General features: G+C 32.4%; 3 long non-coding RNA genes across 3 annotated transcripts; all 3 read left to right on the forward strand.

The window, feature by feature from the left end:
• The first annotated feature begins 1,066 nt into the window (after positions 1-1,066).
• LOC148203898 (uncharacterized) lies at positions 1,067-1,914 on the forward strand. Its single transcript, XR_015784524.1, has 2 exons — positions 1,067-1,418; positions 1,497-1,914. It is a non-coding gene; the product is annotated as an uncharacterized LOC148203898 (long non-coding RNA).
• A 3,305-nt stretch (positions 1,915-5,219) lies between these two features.
• On the forward strand, positions 5,220-6,270 carry LOC124835510 (uncharacterized). The gene is made up of 2 exons (XR_007028582.2): positions 5,220-5,718; positions 5,807-6,270. It is a non-coding gene; the product is annotated as an uncharacterized LOC124835510 (long non-coding RNA).
• A 10,278-nt stretch (positions 6,271-16,548) lies between these two features.
• LOC148203899 (uncharacterized) lies at positions 16,549-17,190 on the forward strand. The gene is made up of 2 exons (XR_015784533.1): positions 16,549-16,707; positions 16,813-17,190. It is a non-coding gene; the product is annotated as an uncharacterized LOC148203899 (long non-coding RNA).
• The last annotated feature ends 1,416 nt before the right edge of the window (positions 17,191-18,606 follow it).

The raw sequence follows: 18,606 nt of genomic DNA on the forward strand, positions 1-18,606 counted from the left end.
CAACTTTCTCTCTAAATCATTCTTAAGAGAATCATATAAATAAGTCTTCCATAATTTTCTTCACCAACATACTATGTCCTCTAAATGATCACTCATTCAGTTGTCCTCGTGGCATTGTAGGCTTATGTAGTACTTTTCCATGTCTAAATTGTTTAATTACTCATTATAGTGATATAAATAGATGATCATCAATATTCTCTAAGTCTTGATGTATTTGATTAAGACAACAAACACAAGGATATAAATACATCTTGTTTACAGAATTTGCATATTCTTAAACATAATGCAAGAACTCAGAAACCTCTTTTCATACTCTTCCCTATGTAACAAACTCCATTTAACTCAAATTTTTAACTCTTATAAAATTAGACCCTACCTATTCGTACTACAACTTAATTGAAAATTGAAAAAAAAAATGATCTAATTATATACAGTATGAAATTAAAACTCCATAAATTAGATTGAAATTTAGATTAAACAATATCATTATGATATTAAAATAAAAATAGTATATAATAAAATAGGTAATCATAGTAAAATAATATTATAAAACATACTTGAAATATCTTAAAATATTTAAAAGCATCAATAAATTTGGGTTAATATCTTTAATATAAATTTGTTTCATATGTTAATATTATAATCACCAAACAAATGTAAAATAAATAAAAATAAACTTAGTCATTAATATAAACTATACTAATACAGTAGACACAATACAAATAATATTAAAGTGAGATAGTATTTAGAAAACGAAGCGTTTCAGATAAAAGATAAACTTCAACAGTAAAGTGCTACTCTTATATTAAAATTTAAAAAATATGCAATAAAATTAGAAATAGAAATAGATTGCATAGAAACAAAGTTTGTTCCGTATATGAAGAGTAAATGACTGATATGGACATGACACCTTTTTCTATTCTATTTTGGCACTGCCTTTTCGTTATAACTTCGGGGAGACTGAGTAAACCGTGTGGGGGCACTGGAATATAAAATATTTGTTTGGTATCACTATATTTTATATTTTTATTATTATAAAAGAATTAACAGTTTTGAAAGTATGATTTCCGTATAGTTTTAAAATTGTTACGTAAAACATGATTGGATGTGAAAGACAACTTGACGATGAATTGTTATTTTTTTTTTTGGTGTGCATGATAGGAGGAGTAAAGGATATAGTAAAGAAATGGTCTATAGAGAGTAGAGTTGGGGGCAAGAATGAGTGACCCACACTGCGACGTCGTTTTCCCAATAATGTTAATTTGTGTTATAAATATGACTTCTTAGAGAGTGATATACACACACTTCCATGGCGATCCTGGGTGCCTCCAAATTCATCTCATTTTTAGCATTACTTTTACTACTCATCAACTCTGCTATGGGAGCTGCTGCTGCTGCCCAACCTACCCTTAAACATGGTACTTTTACAATTATATACACAAATATTCTCTCTCCTCTTTTCTCCCACTTATTTATTTATTCACTTTTTTTATCAGGACGTAAACTTCTCCAAACTTATGATCCTGGAAATTGGAATTGGAGGAAACCACAGTATTATCGTGATCGTGGTCAAGGATATAGGAAAGCAAGATATCATCGTGGTCGTGGAAAATATACCCAAAAACCATGAAATCAATATCCAAAGGGGAGATATGAGCCTTGCTCTTTAAAATTCTCATGATTTAATATAGTAGGAGTGATAAGTTATTAAATTTGTCAGTGCCAGAATATTATTAGTATATAAGTCATGTACTCAATTTCTATTAATGGTGTGTAGTATACTATACTACTGCAGTCAGCCACACCTGGTGAGTGGCTAGACCTGTATTTTAATGTAGAGAATTAAATAATTCAGTATCTTTTTATGGTATAGAAATAGCATGTTTCCAATAATATTTTATGCGGCTTCCTCAATGTTAATTGCAGCTCAAGATTATTTTTACACTACAACTTTTATATATAGACACATATATTTATATCTTATGTGTCAACTTAATCTATAATTAATCGAGCAGGCTTAATTTATCATTGAAAAAACTTCATTATTTTTGAGGTATTCTCAAGTGGGTAAAAAAAAACCTTAGTCCCTAAAACACTTTCTTAAATAAATTAGAATCAAGATTTGTGGATTTGACCCTACTACAATACTTTAATTCACTCTTAAAAACAATATTATTTATGTACACATATAAAATTATATATTTTAATAGATAATATAATATGTTGAAATTTTATTCTATTTAAATTAATATTTTTATATCATATTTATTATTATATTATTGAATAAAATATATAATATAATTTAATACAATAATTCACTATAATTTATTAATTAATTTTATCAATTTGTTAAAGAAGAAAACTTATAACATTTAATAACAAGTAGTACATTGTAATAAAGTCTCAAACATAACAAAAGAAACATAGAGTCTAACTGCAATGTGAGAATATTGAACTAATTTTAATAAAATTTACACTACTTTTTTATAATTATTAAATATTATATATATATATATATATATATATATATATATATATATATATATATATATTATTAAATAATTGGTGGAATTTAAGTCATACATTAAAAAAAGAAAGAAAAGCAATATATAATAAAAAAATTTCATAAATTTATTATTCACAAATTCATTATTTTAAGTTTTTAAATTGAGATATATTATTTAGTTTTAGTTCAAATCTAGATGAATGTTTTGCACAACAAAATTAGATGAATATCTTATATACTTTAAAAATATGTTTAGTCAATCAAGAAAAAATAAATATGTTTAGCTAGTCAAGAATTTCAACATCTTATCTTGTTATGTAATTTTGTTATATATAAACAAATATCTAAAGTTTATTAAAATTTCTTACAAAGTCTACGTTAGTCTAATTAAAATGTCTTTATATAGTTTTTTAACAAATTAAAAGTGTTTAGCTTTGCAATAAATTAGGAGTTAATTTTATTTTTCTCGTATTCAAAATGAATATTTTGTTCTAAGAAAAATGCCTATGTGGTAGCCTTAATCCATAGGAATTTTGTGGATATTTTGACTCTGTGGGCTTTTTCATCTGTAAATTTTTCTTATCGCAACCCATATGAATCAAGGCCAAACCACATGAGTGAGGTCAAATTTAGAGTTGTCAAAACAGGTAACCCAGCTCGACACGACCCGGCCCACCACGGGTTTGTCATTTAGTGATCCAACACCTAACCCGGCTAATTTATTAGTGAGCTGAAAAAATTGAAACCCAGCCCGACCCACCACGGGTTGTTGGATTAAACAGGTTGACTCACTAGCTCATTTAATTATAAGTTTTTTAAAAATAAAAGAAATTATAATTTTTTTAATTCAAATCTAAATAAATTTCACTCTAAAATGATGTTAAACTCCCAAGACAATTCAGAATAAATAAAAAAATATCCTACAATCCAAGCATTTTTAACATAAAAGGCGAACAAATAAGTTTTTAATATTGATAATTTTTGTATTACTTATCTATTTATAAATATTAGAGTCTTGAATAGATAAATCTATAATATTTTTCTCTCTTGAAACATCTTTTTTTTTATCTCATCTACAATATAATTAAAAAATTGCTAACTAATAATATTGAAACACAAAATAATAAATAATTAAATTAATTTAGGTGGGTTGGTAAGTCAACCTGACTCACCACAAGTTCAACTCGGGTGAGCCAGGTTCTAAGTGAGTCGGGTTGAAAACTAATCCGCATAAAAAATTACATTTTTCTCAAACCTAACCTGGTTTAAACCCATAGTGAGCCGGATTGGCTCACGGGTTACAATCTATTTTGACCGCACTAGTTAAGTTGACATGTCGACATATACTATGGAAATTAATTTATTCCGTTTCCAAGATACCAATATATACTTTCATGTTCAGTTGTGGGTATTAGTATGATATTTACTAAATATATTGGAGTGTAAAAGTGGAGACATTTTTTTTAGAATGTGAAATATATTAAATTAAAGAAAATTATCGAATTAAATATGTTTTTAATTTTTAACTTTAACGTAAAATTAGAATTAGTTTATGTACAAAACTTTTGAGATGTTTTGGTTTCTAACTTTAAAAATATATATGAATATAATTTTTTTAATCCAATTATGTTAATTTCAATATGTTAAATGTGTTTTTCAGTTAATATTAAAGTGTTAACATGTCAAATGGTATAAATAAACTTTAAATGCTAACATGAAATGTATTTAACACGAGAAATAAAACTTAACATAATTATGTTAAAAAAACTATAACCTCTCATTTTTAAATCTTGAAGATGTATCAAAATTTCATATATAAACAAATTTTAATTTTACGTAAAATTTTTAAAACTAAAAGAATATTTAATCCAAAATTATCTTTATTTATATATTAATTCATTATACGAAAAATAAAATTAGGAAATGAAGCACTACATCACATAAAATTCCACGTTTTGGTAAACATAATTTATTATTTGTGGGATCTACACAAAATCATTTAAGACTATTTGTGAGGATTGTGTATGGTTTAGTTTAGGTGATTGTGAGGATTTGTGATGGTAACTAGGAAAAGTTTTTAAAGAAAAAAATGAAGTGTGAGTCAAGAAGAAAGGGGTGTGTTCAGAGATTGTTCGGTAAATTATATCCTTATAAATTATATTTTTAAACAAAACATACAGGTGGAGCCTTTTGTGTGTAGGTGGAGTCATTTATAATTTGTGTGTATTTTATGTTTTTAGCTTTAAAAGATAATTTAAAAGCTCACGTCATGCAATGTAGATATAATAAATCACAAGAATTCGTTGGTACTTTTTGGATTTTTAATTAAAATAATTGATATAGACTATTTAAGTCTTTTCGGTAGGAAACTAGTATGCTTTAATATGTTAAATGATGATATACATGATTCAAGACATTCAAGAAACACTCAATCACTAAAAAATAAAAGAATTTAAAGAAAAACGATTTTGCAAATATTTTACATTAAAATCTAACATTTATTACTCCACTAAAATAGGAAAACTCTACAATAATCATAGTCATCTTATGTTTATAAATACAGCAACAATCATACTTAAATACATGGAATTTGCCTAACCATTATAAAAGAAACATTCTAGAAACCTAACATTAAATACATGGAATTTGTTTAAAACTAGTTTTTATACAGGAACTGCCAACAAATTACACTATAATATATTAAGACTCAGACAGGATTGACTGTTGACTTTAGCTGTAAAGTTAGAAAAAAAAAGTCATGGAAGCTCTTATATAGTATATATACTTTTTTTAATTGCATGGAAGACTTGCTATTTGTTTAGAATTTAGTAATGGTCTTCGATGTGACACACCACCTACCCACTATAATTTTCTCTAATACTGTTCAGTGCTGTCCACTACAAAACACTACCGTGTGGAAAAATTTATCTGCGGATATGTGTAGGGTCCAACGATAGTCACCAGCGTAGGGTGCGGGGAAGAAAGAGTCAGCGACGGGATTTTCACGCGTCTACAACATCTTCCATCTTTATCACCTTCAAAAATACCTCTTCCCATTCTAAAACTCTAATCCATACACCCAAAACTTTCCCACACAAAAATGGCTTTCCTTGCTTTCTCCAAATTCTTCTCATTTGCTGCTCTTTTAGCAATCCTTTTGCTGCTTATCTCCTTCGACCTGGGAGCTGCTGCACAACCTGACATTAAACCCGGTACGTTAATGTTAATTTTAGTACAATACTAGGTTAAGAAGGTAACAAAAGCTTCGTTATTTATTTGTTTACTTTTTACTGGGTTCAGGGAGAAAACTTTTCCAATGTGGCGGCGGCGCCTCCTTGCCTGCTCGCATAACCGCCCTAACGCATCCCTCTGGCCGGCCTTAGAGGATATTCACCGCCGCCGTGAAATCCATAACCACGGAGAGGAAAATAATCGATACCCGAAATCTACATCCGACTATCGGAGATGTTGCCATCGTTTTCAGTTATGTCATTTCATACCAGTGGTATAAAATTATTTCTGAGCTTTATGTATAATATAACTGTGTGTCATTACATCACTGTAATATTAACAATAATAATATGTATGTCTTGGGTACTGAAAAATTTCCCCTACTTTGTGTGTATTAGTATGATCTGGTAACCATGTAGTTCGAATTCATATGTTTATCAAATCAGGATCTGTTATCTCGTATGTTAGATAAGACAGTGAGTTCAATTTCACCATGATATTTTGAAGCAATAAATTGTTTTTATTTTATTTTATTTTTTATTTTATCATAGTCATCCAGAACGTAGATTTTTATAGGGCGGATCATAACACAGTAATCAGTAGCCATCGTTTTTAATTTGGGTTGTGGAAGAATGGCCCAACATATTGGCAAGAGAACTAGTTTGCAGAAAGCATCTTCATCGTCATCAACTTCAATACAATAGAATTCTGATGCAGAAGTAATTATCAATGCGATTTATACGATTTAATTAAGTCCTTCGTAAATTTCGACATTTTTAAGAATTTTTATTAAATATTTTTATTTTATTTTTTGTATTTTTAATTGAATTATTTTTATTTAATATTTAGGTGAATGGAGTGATTGTTTCTTGTCGTTTACTTGTTTCAAGAGACTAAAATATTTAAGATTTTGTAGTTAATAGAAAAATGTATTATATATAGGTAAAATAATGAGCAGATTTTTCTTTATTTTTCATTCAAAACATAAAAAATGATCTTATCTAGGAACCATTTCCTTATTGTTGCAGATGACGAGGTCTTGGTATCAATATATAAAAGATTAATAAGAATGATTTACTGTAATTACAATATACCTTTTATATTAACCACATTGATTAACATATAAAAATCACATCATTCAATTTAATGACAAGAATTAAACAAAAAAATTCAATTTAAAAATATAAACTTTTAAATACTCAATAAAAAAATAAACAAATACTCAATAAAAACATTCAAATTTACCGAAAATTTAACTTACTTTTATATAACGTTAACTTTACTCGTGTAATGCACCTGGTGTGATCTTCTAATCCACTAATCCACTAAACAATTTTATTAAAAAGAAGTTTATTCATTGTAATTTATAACTTATTTTAAAACTAAATAATTCAATTACTAATTTTTAATATACATTCTTTAATTATAAATTTAGATCACTTAAAATAATTCACTTATTCGATTTATTATGTTATTAGATTTAATTGTCTTTTATTTTTACTTATTTTAGTTTATGCAAAGTAAAAAAAATAATCTAAAAACTGAATTGCACATTTATCATTAAAATTTTATACTTTTGCTAATTTATCATTGAATTTTAAATTTGGCAAAGTTACTGCATACATTTCAAAATATAACATATTTTATATTATGTCAATTTGTTGCGCGTTTTTGTAAGTTTGTCGATCAACTTTCTAATCGAGAAGTTTATAACTATACTTGCAATTTCGTTAATTTTACAATTAAGTTTTCAATTTGGTAAAACTTTATCTTTTAAATTTTAAAATTTGTGAATGTTAATTTACTATAAATATGATCAAGCAACCAATTAACAAGATGAAAAAGATACATTTATATAAAGGTGTATACATATAATGTTGAAATGAAAATATATATAAACTTTTTAGGATTAACTACATTTTTAGTCCAAAAACTTTCATGCAAAATAGAAACTCTTTTCTTTTCAAAATTTTGATACATTTTGATCTTTAAACTTTAAAAATAAATTGATATACTCATTTTAACCTAATTAGGTTAGTTACTTTTTTACATGTCAAATATTTTTCATGTTAAAATTTGAGTTTTGTACACTATTTGATACGATTTTACTTCAATCTTTGTTGAAAAATATATTTGACATATAAAAAGTATAACATAATTAAATTAAAAAGACTATATTCATTCACTTTTAAAATTTAAAAACAAAAATGCGTATACAGAGTGGAATTTTAATTTTGTTTCAAATTTCATATACTAAAACATTATTAACCAAAATTTTTAAAATTGATTTTAAATAATAAATATAATATAAATAAATGTGAAACTCTTTTTAGATTTTATCATTTTTTTTGTGAAATAATTAAAATACTCTGTTATTTAAGATAGTTAAATAAGTATTTTATAATATTTTTTTTGAAAAAATATATTTAAATTATTTTAATATAATACAACTTAGTTTAGTTAAAAAAAATCGAGATTGTATTGATTTTTCAAAATTTTGATTTAGTAATGTTAATTCTTACTATTATTTGAGGTTCATTTTAGTGAAAAAATCAACTCTTCTTTAGCTTATTACTTGCCTAAATCTTCTCTTTTATCTTGTTTTAGTGTTTATCTATATTTTAGGCTACACTTGTATAAATAGGATTTTAATCTCCTGTTTTGAGGTCTATTTTAGTGTTAGGAAGATCCTCCATTACATTGAAGAGTCTCGGTGACCCAGAGAAGAAAGAAGATCAACAAAAGGTGAAGTTTTATAAGCCTTAAGTGCCACACTTATAAAGAACTCCCAATGGTCCCAACACTGAGCGCCACTTTCCGTGGCGTTTGCAAAAGCTGCCACGAAGGCTGGCGCTGAGTGCTAGAGTCGTAGCGTTGAGCGGTGATATTGCTGATGTGTCAAAATTCCCTTTTTAATCAAGTTCTCTCGAAGGAAATGAGGTCTTTGGTGGTTTGGAGGCACAACTTTGCTCAAAGGAGAGCTAGGAAGGCTGCTACAGCTCGTGGGAACACTCTTTTCTTCCTCTTTGATTCTCCTTCTTCTTCTATGACCATTTTGTAAGCTTAAGGCTCTCCATGGAAATGGAGAGTCAAACCCATCTTGTTGGGGATTAGGGATGGCAACGGGTTGGGTCGGGCATGGATCACTACAAAAAAGAAGGGCATTACCGAAGGCCAGAAGCCTTCGGAAACAGCCCAAAACTGTCGGTAAAAGGTAATTACCGAAGGCTTATCGACGGCCAAAGAGCCCTCGGTAAATCCCTTGTCGCTAACATTTACCGAGGGCTTTTGCCCTTCGATAATTACCGAGGGCCAAAAGCCTTCGGTAATTATCGAGGGCCAAAAGCCTTCGGTAATTACCGAAGGACAAAAGCCTTCGGTAATTACCGAATAGCTGAAAAAAAAAGTATAAACTCAAAAGCCTTCAATTTTCGCACAGTGTTGCGTGAATGTTGTGTCAACTTGTGTGTTTTCGTTCGAGTTCAACGTGAAGGGAAGAGCTCACGGTACTTATACAAGTCCAAATATTATATGACCCACAAAGGAATTAATTTTGGTGGTGCACTTGTGAAGGGGCTGTACTTCCACGTTCGCAAATGAGAAGAGGTATTACGGCATGCTTGAGAGGCTGCACACCGTCCAGAATTGGCAGCAACACCCAATTGCAGCCTCGGTCCAGCAGGAAAGCTGCACGGTGATGAAGAAAAACACAAACGGATGGAGGCAGCCACCTGCAGCAAGGCCGTGAAGAGAGAGCTCCAAGATACTACTGTAACTGATTCAGTAGCTGGCTGGAATGGAGAAGGAAGCACGGCGTTTGATGATGGATCCAGCAGCTGCTCCCTGCTACACTTCAAGCGTGAAGCAGCAACATTCAAGATACACGTCCAGAGTTGGTGTTCACGTGATCAGAGGAGAGGCGTGTGGAGAGGGAAGGATGAAAATGGAGAGTCCCTTGCTTAGTTTTGGTACGTCCAGGAGGTGCATTGGAGTAAAAGTGCTAGGAGACAAAACTTGGGCAGCACCAGTTTCTTGCTTTTAAAATATTGAAGCATGGTGTGGGGAAAAGAAGGGGAGCAGCACGTCCCACACACAGACAGCAGCAGCTGTATGGGCAAATCGCACTACCATGATTTGGCTTCAAGTGGAAAAGAAGGAGTGAATGGTATTTAAAAAGTAGAGGCCGTGAAAGAGGGGTGTTCCAGGAGAGAGGGGGTGACGGCCTGGGAGAGGAGTTGATGTTTTGATTTTCAAGTCTTACCATAGTTGGTCTCACACAGGACAGTAAGCGTAATGAAAATCCTTACATTTGAGCTACCTTTTCATAGGTTCTTTTAATCAAGAACCTGTGAATAGCACTAGAAACATGACACAGAACAGATCCTCTGAATTATACAGCCTCCTTTTATTGCAAAAGAATCAAGAAAAAGGTGAATACAAGGTACTCAGAGAGCTTAACCTCTCCCCAAAGAACTCCAACAGTTCTTGCACAATCAACAACACTCCAAAAACTCCCTCACATACAACTCGTTCCCCCCTTTATGGGTGAAAAATGAAGTGCAGCTGCCACATTTTCTAAGTAAATTCCACGGCCATTGCTTGGAATCTTTCAAGAAATAAATCAAATAGAAAAGAGGGGCCACCACCCACGGTTTTGGTTCAGAGCATTTAGTTTGCTTGGCACAATGTGCACGGTCCAAATCCAAATTGAAAAGCATGCATATGACAAAAATATGGGCTGCCACTAAGAGAATATTATTCTTAAAAAGTGAAAAGCATGACAATGAAGGGACCACGGGAGTGTAGGACAGAAGGAGTACTTTTTCTGCAGAAAAGGAAGGAAGTATAGGAATAGCATCAGGCCTGATAGAGTGACTGGGTCTGGGTTCTGCAAAGCAACCGGCATAGACAAACTACTGTACTCACAAGGTGGAGAAGGCAAAGGCACCAAAAACTATTGGATGATGCATGAGTTGACTTGTTGCTGGGAGTTTTAGTTTGGACTGCTACCTACTGCTATAGTATCAACCATTTACAATATATAACATTATATACGTTGATTGGAAGCAAATCAAGGGGAGGTTAGAGGTTCAAAGGTTCATAGTTGAAGGCATTAGAAGAAAAAGCAACAGTTACAACAATTGGCACTATTGCTCAAGCTTCACCACCTCGTTTGCTTTTATTTTCCCTAAACTACGGTTAAGGTTATTTAAACCTTCTCATTGGCATGTCAATTCCTTGCCCCTCATTCCAATTAAAAACCAATCTTTCTCAATCAAACAACATCATACAATCAAGCCACAACAACATCAAACAATTCAAGATCACATCATAACTCATAATGAATCTGTAAAAGCACAACTTACCTCAACCGAAATAGCCCTTGACGATGCAACCTTTGCACACCACGACGGCGACGCCCCACAACGGCCACTCCAACGAAGTCCCTCAACCAAGTTCCTACACAGAGTAATACTAACAAGTGAATGAAAAGTAGATGAAGGCAGCAACACTGTCTACGCTTCACCAATATGAACATCACAGTGTGAATGAAGTTGTGTGGAACTTACCTCTACCAAGATACCGCTTCACCGAGCACGACAGCGACAACAGCCCACAACGGCCCCTCCGACAAAGTCCCTCAACCTCCACACCACCAGCCGTCAACGAACCAACCAACCCACGACGAACCCTAGCCCAACACTCCCCAAACAACCACGCACCGTGAACGAAGAGCGATGACCGAACCACTCACCACTGTCACGGACCACCACCGGTGACTGACCGACAAACTGACGAAGCTTGAAGCAAGGGAGGGAAGTGTTTGCAGAGAAGGATGATACAGACAAAAACGACGAAGCTGAAGTAAAATGAAATTGGGGCACGAAGAACCCAATTGGGACTTAAATTAATCAGGGAGTTACCGATGGCTTAAAAGCCTTCGGTAATCATCTCAATACCGAAGGCTTCAAAGCCTTCGGTAAAAGGCCGTCTGTAAATCGCGCTTTTCCAGTAGTGGATAGTGTGATACCCGAACCCGACCCGCATATAAAAAATGTATTCGTTACTCGCCCCGCTACCTGCCGGATACCCGCATTAAAAAACCCGTGGATTTTTTCTTACCCACGGATACCCGTTGGATACCCGTTTTCTTCTGTGTATTATTATCCAAGCTTAGGTGCCAAAAGCAAAAATAGAAAAAAAAATAATATGCAGCGGGATGGCCCATTTTCTCTTTTTCAGATCAGAAACCACTAGGGCTTCTTCTTCTCAAACAAATGGGAGGAGCCTCCTTCTTCTTCTTCCCGCCCCTGATATCTCAGATCTGCACCACATCATCTCAAATCTACACCAAAGCATCTCATATCTGCCTCTCGTCGTGGTCTCCTCACGTCGTCGACCACTTCGTCCGCCACCTCTGCCGCGTCACCGTAGACTAAGTCGTCACCGTAGCGTGCCTCGCTCGAGCTCCAGACTGCACTCAAAGCCTCTAACCTGAAGCTCGTGCCTGTCTTCGTTTCCTCCTCCACTAGCGGCAGCCGACTGTCCTCCGTCCACCTAAGATGAGTCTGTTTCTGTTGCGGTTGTAGAGGTCGAAAGCATCGCAGAACTCTTCAGCTCCACCAACTGTGAAGTCAGAGCGACATAAGGCGGCCAACTGGATGAGGAATGGGGCATTCTGATTTGAAGAAGAAACCTTAAAGATGGATGTTTTTCTAATTTGGAAAAAAACCCTAAAAAGGGATTTGGGCTTGGCCCAATTTTACAGCAGATTATAGAAAATAAAGCTTAATTGAAAACTTAGAAAAAAAACACTAAAAGATAAAATTGTAATTTCATTTTTCTAACGGGTAGCGGATATTCGCGGGTACGGATAGTGTGATACCCGAACCCGCCCCGTTAACAAGCGGGAATTAAAATACCCGCTACCCGCGGGTACCTTTTATCCGCGAGTATTAAATACCCCTAGCAGATTTTATCGGCAGATACCCGCAGGTACGGGTTTTTTTGCCATCCTTATTGGGGATAGATGTAGCTCTTGAACTATCTTGTATCTTGTGAATGTTTTGATTATATACACATGCCTCTTTCATTAAATGTCAATTTCTTCTTTTCACTTTTAATGCTTGCATATAATGGGGACATTCATGGCTCGATTTGTAGATTCATTAGGTTTTGAGAAAAATCTAGTGAACCCTAGGCTTGAAACAAGAGATCTAGTGGGAAATTGTGTCTAAGGATGGAACATGACCCATTAGTTGCCTAAAATCCTAGGTCCTAATGTGGGTTAGCTTCTTGAGTGATCAAGGGATTGACGCTTAGTGAGAAAACTTAGGCTCTTCCACCTAAGGGATTAGGGCTAAAGTGTTTTAGTGGGTTGACATTAGTATTTGATGGAAATAAGAGGATTCTATGTGTGCAAGAAAGTGAATTCGGTAAAATCTACCCCTAACAATGTCATTTCATACCATTTTTGACCTTTCTTCGCTCCTAAGTGTCTCTAGATGCCAAAGACCATCTTTATTCTTTATGTATTTATTTACTTACACATTTCAAATCATTCTTTAGCCTAAATGAATTATTAATCATACAATTCTTAAATATTACACGAGTCTCTTGAAAAAACGACAACTAGTCTTACCATGATTTTATGTATGCTTGTGAAATATCTAACAACTGAGTTGGTTGTTTTTGTAAAAAAAATAATTACTATGACTAATATGTAGAAAATGTAATAAAAATTATGAAAATATATAATAAGAGTTATTAAAACATTATTTTTTTAAATATCAGTTTAATCTAAAAGTATATGTATATATTATATGTATATACAAAATACATTTATACAATTATATAAAATTAAGTTCTCGTAACAATATTTATAACATAATATATTTCTCCACACTAGTGCATAATTAGGCTTTAACGTCACCCCATAGATGTCGGGCCACAAAATAACCAACGTAAATTATTGACCGGTGACATTTTCGTAAATAAGTGGGCATATAGACGTCTGTTAGGAGGGGCCCCGACGTCTATAATAATATAGACGTCGGGGCCCCTCCTAACAAACGTCTACATGCCTGACAAGTAGGTGAAAAGTCATTTTTTCCGCCTTAGAGACGTCTGATCCCGCCATCCCGACGTCTATATTTGATTATAGACGTCGGTGCCCCTCCTAACGGACGTGTATATGTCTGACATGTAGATGAAAAGTTATTTTTTTCCACCGTCAAATGTTTAAATGGCCTGACAGAATAGGTGAAAAGTTGTTTTGGACGTCATATTAGTGAGGGCCCCGACGTCTAGGCCAAAATAGACGTCGGCTCACCTGGGGAGAAGGTGCTACTACGCTACCCAAAGACACGAGAAAAATTACACCAAAACACAACGAAAACTCATTTTCATCGTTCAAATGGAAGATAATCCATCAAAGACTAATTTAATCGGAGTAAAAGTAAGATTAAACGGTTAAAAAGAGATAAAACACACCTGGAAATGCAATGCGGCGAAGAGAAAAGGCGAGGAGGAAGACGATGAAGTGTGCGTAACCGCGAGCTCGCGATTTTTGATTTAACAGGAATCAAGACATCGGTGCCCCAAGTGTCCGACGTCTATTCCCGACTAGACGTCGGGGACCTCACTAATATGACGTCCATTCGATTTAAAAATTAATATTCATGGTGTATATAGACGTCGGACATAAGGGGAGCCGACGTCCAAAACAACTTTTCACCTACCCTGTCAGGCCATTTAGACTTCGGATGGTGGGATCAGACGTCTATATGGCGGAAAAAACAACTTTTCACCTACCAGTCAGGCATATAGACGTCTATTACAGGGGGCCGACGTCGATAATCGTATGTAGACGTCGGGATGGCGGGATCAAACGTCTATATGGCGGAAAAAAAGAACTTTTCATCTACCTGTCAGAAATATAAACGTTTGTTAGGAGGGGCACCGACGTCTATAATATTATAGACGTCAGGGACTCCCTTAACCGACGTCTATATGCCCAACTTATTTACAAAAATGTCACCGATCAATCATTTACGTTGGATATTTTGTGGTCCAACATCTACGGGGTGACGTTAAAGGCCAATTCTGCACTAGTGGGTAGCATCACGTCTTGTATCCAAAGGTTGTAAGTCATTTATAGTTATAATTTATTTTACTAGTTATTGAATGGTCTAAATGCTTGACTATTTAGTTTGTCATTTTAGTGTAACAAGCAGCTATATGCATGAGAATGTGGCTATTATGTCATGTCTTGGATTAAGAGTATCATTCGAACTGTCATTACAGTTGACTGGAATGAGGTAATGATGCTTAACTTATTTAGATTCTTAGTTTCTAACAACTTAACTTTGTTGTAAGATAAGTACATAATGCATCTTTCTTCATTTTGTAGCGCTTCAAGAGTACATCTATTATAGCAGAGGACACAATTAAGAAGATAAGACAGGAGTGGACAACTTATCTTCTTTAGATAGGAAGATTTATTATTGTTGTTCAACATATTTAGATTTAGTTTAACTTTAAATTTTGTTAGTTTAGGTTTTGGATTGTTTTTTAGTACTTTGTTAACTTCAAACGAGTTGATATATAATATTATAATATTCTGGGACAATTTTTTGCTTTTCAAGTGTAATTTTATTGCAAAAATAAATAATTTTTTTTTAAAAAAAGTACCCCCTAGACGTCTGTTAATGCCACATCGGACGTCTATAGACGTTTGTTAGTGTATATAGAGACGTCCAATGAATTACAGAGACCAAACTCGTTCCAGGATCTTAGACGTCTGACCCGTAACAAATCGGACGTCCCATCAACATCACCCATATAAACGTTTGATATGAGTTAGACGTAAAAAATCCAAAATAACATGTGATTTTTGCACTAATAAATACAAATGCATTATTTAACACTCTTTCTTTTAATGAAACAATTTTGATGAGGATAAATAATCCTACTAGTAATTACCGGAAGCCTAGTTAAATTTTTTTTAAAGATTTTGAAACAAAAATTAGTCACGGACAAAAATCAATTACGTTATGTTCCGTTAACTTTAGAAATAAGAGAAATAATATTTGAATTCATAAAAAAAATTCAACCTTGTAAAAAGAATTGTTGTACAACTTTACAAACATCAACAATATTTAAAAAAAGTAATAAAAACATCCATCAAAGTTATTTAAATCAAGAGCACTATCATTGTTAAGAAAAAAATCACATGTTTCACCTCAAAATCCTAGACAAAATTTAAATTATCTTTTATCTTTGTCTCATGAATTAGCAATCCCAATGACATGAACAAACAATCAATATCCACCACCAAATGTACGTTTCCAAAATCATTTTTATTCTACTCTTTCAAAAACAACTTAAAGACGTTATAATTTCTTTTGCAAAATCAAAATAAAACGACGAGAAATAGTAACATTCCAAGAATTATTAATTAGATCTTTAGAAACTGAAAATAGATGGTTTGAAATATTATTTACCAAGTTAAATAGTACTACTATATTATATACTTTTATTATAAAAGAATTAAGAGTTTTGAAATTATGATTTACGTGGTTTTTCTCAACGAAGGATGAAATATAGAATTGTTACGTAAACATCACTGGATGTGACAGAAGTTGACGATGAGTTGATTTCTTTCTTTTCACCAACGGAGACGAAAGAACGAAGAGATGCAAGGAAGAATTGGTCAATACAGAGTGAGGTTTAGTGATCCACAAACATCGTTTTCCCAATTATCTTAATCTCTGTTATAAATACCACTTCTTAGAGACTGATGTACTCACACTTCCATTCCATACTGAAACTTAAGAGAGTATAGTTGAAAATGGCGATCCTGGGTGCCTCCAAATTCATCTCATTTGCTACCTTTTTAGCAATACTTTTACTACTCCTCACCTCTGCTTTGGGAGCTGCTGCTGCTGCCCATCCTACCATTAGACACGGTATTTTTTACAATTATATAGTCTGTAATTAACCTGTAACATGCAATTTCTGTCGTCTTTTTGCAGTTTCATTTATTTATTTATTCACCTTTTCTGACTGATCAGGACGAAAACTTCTTCAACCTAAAGGTTATGCTTCACATTACTTACCCATAGCAAAACCAAACCCAACACCATCTTATGGATATATTCCAGGATATCCTGGTGGCGGAGGATATAACTCCCCAAGACCATGAAACTATAACCACGACGACGTCGCAGAAATAAGAGGATGAAATATTAAAGATGTTAGCATTGGTCTTTAAAATTATGATTTTATATAATAGGAGGTAGTGCCAGAATATTAATATATATGTGATGTACTCAATTTCATTTCGACGAATGATTTGTACTACTGCAATGGGCCACGACTACTGAGTGAATAGACCTGTATTTCAATCTGCATCAGCGAATTAAATAATTGAGTAATTGATTTATGGTGTACATGTGTTCAAGAATATTTTTTTAACTTTCTTTTATTTATTCTCGCTAACCTCGCTTAGGCCTACATGGTGAAGCAATATAACTAAACCCAAGTATTCGTTATTTCACCATTTCTCAGTGTTAGCCTCGCCTCACCGCTAAAACTATATTCTTACACTTGGATAAGGTAATTTAAAAGAATAATTCAATCATTTGAAGAATTCAAAATTTTTATATTAAAATAATTCCTTTGAATAAAATAAAAAAATGTATTAAAATATTAAAAAAAGTTATTTCAAATAAATAAAATAAAATAACTTTAAATACTTCAAAAATATAAAAATTTGAAAATTTATTTCGTTCACATAAGATAATTATTGATTCAGACCCAAGACTCTACCGAATTGTCATATATAAAATTCAAGATTCAATCCAGATTAAAATTTGAGATGAGTTGGTCTGAAAAAAGTTATAATCAATCTAGATTGGAAGTCAATTTAAAATTTAGCTTGAACCAAAAGTCGAATTGATTTGGTCAAGTCGAAAATTAAATTAATTCCACTCATGTCAAAAATTAAACTGATTTGTTCTAAATGAAATATAAACCAAGTCCACAGTGTCCAAAAATTAAGATAGAATTAAAACTTATTTATCAAGTTAAAGGTTGTAATGTTATATTTTCCTTTAAATTTAAGTTAAAATATAAAATACGTAGTATTAGTCTAATTATCAAAAATTTGATAATCAATTAATATATGTATAACTAAAATTTATGTAGAAAATTTTTATATTAGTTTAATATAAAAATATTAAACCAGATTATCTGTTTATATGTAGAAAATTTATGTATAACTAACTTAAAAAAATATAAAAGAGTGAAAGTAAAAGAACAATTAATAAAAAGATAATTAACAAAGTAAAGTAATTTTGTTCCAATTTTATTGAAATGAACACATTTTGAAAAAATTTACTTACATGAGACGTCTTCATTATAGAAAAGTTATATTACTCAAACATTTTTGTGTTTTAAAGTGAAATTTGATTGACTTTTAATATGTGCTAAATTTGTGTAACAAAAATACCACCTTTTTTTAGTTAATTATGCTTTATTTCTTTGTTTTTTTCATTCAAAGTGTTATACCAGAATGACAACTTTAATTTAACTGGATCATTCATTGGTAAATTTTAGTTCTTTTTTATTAAATTAACAAAATGGGTGTTAGAGAATCCATACGTAAAAATAACTAAACTATACAATCATGTGTGTTTTCAAATGTAGATGTTTCATAGACAACCTTTACTTTTGTAAACAAATGCGATTACACTATGTGACTTTGGATTTTAGGGACCTCGAAGCTTTTAGAAAGTGGAATAATGATTGATTCCCCGCTGTAGAAATAAAGGGCGTGCTCCATTTCTATTCATTGTTCAAGAACA

Source organism: Vigna umbellata, chromosome 2, assembly GCF_029865625.1.
Source record: "Vigna umbellata cultivar VRB3 chromosome 2, Vumbellata_1.0, whole genome shotgun sequence".
NCBI lineage: Eukaryota > Viridiplantae > Streptophyta > Magnoliopsida > Fabales > Fabaceae > Vigna > Vigna umbellata.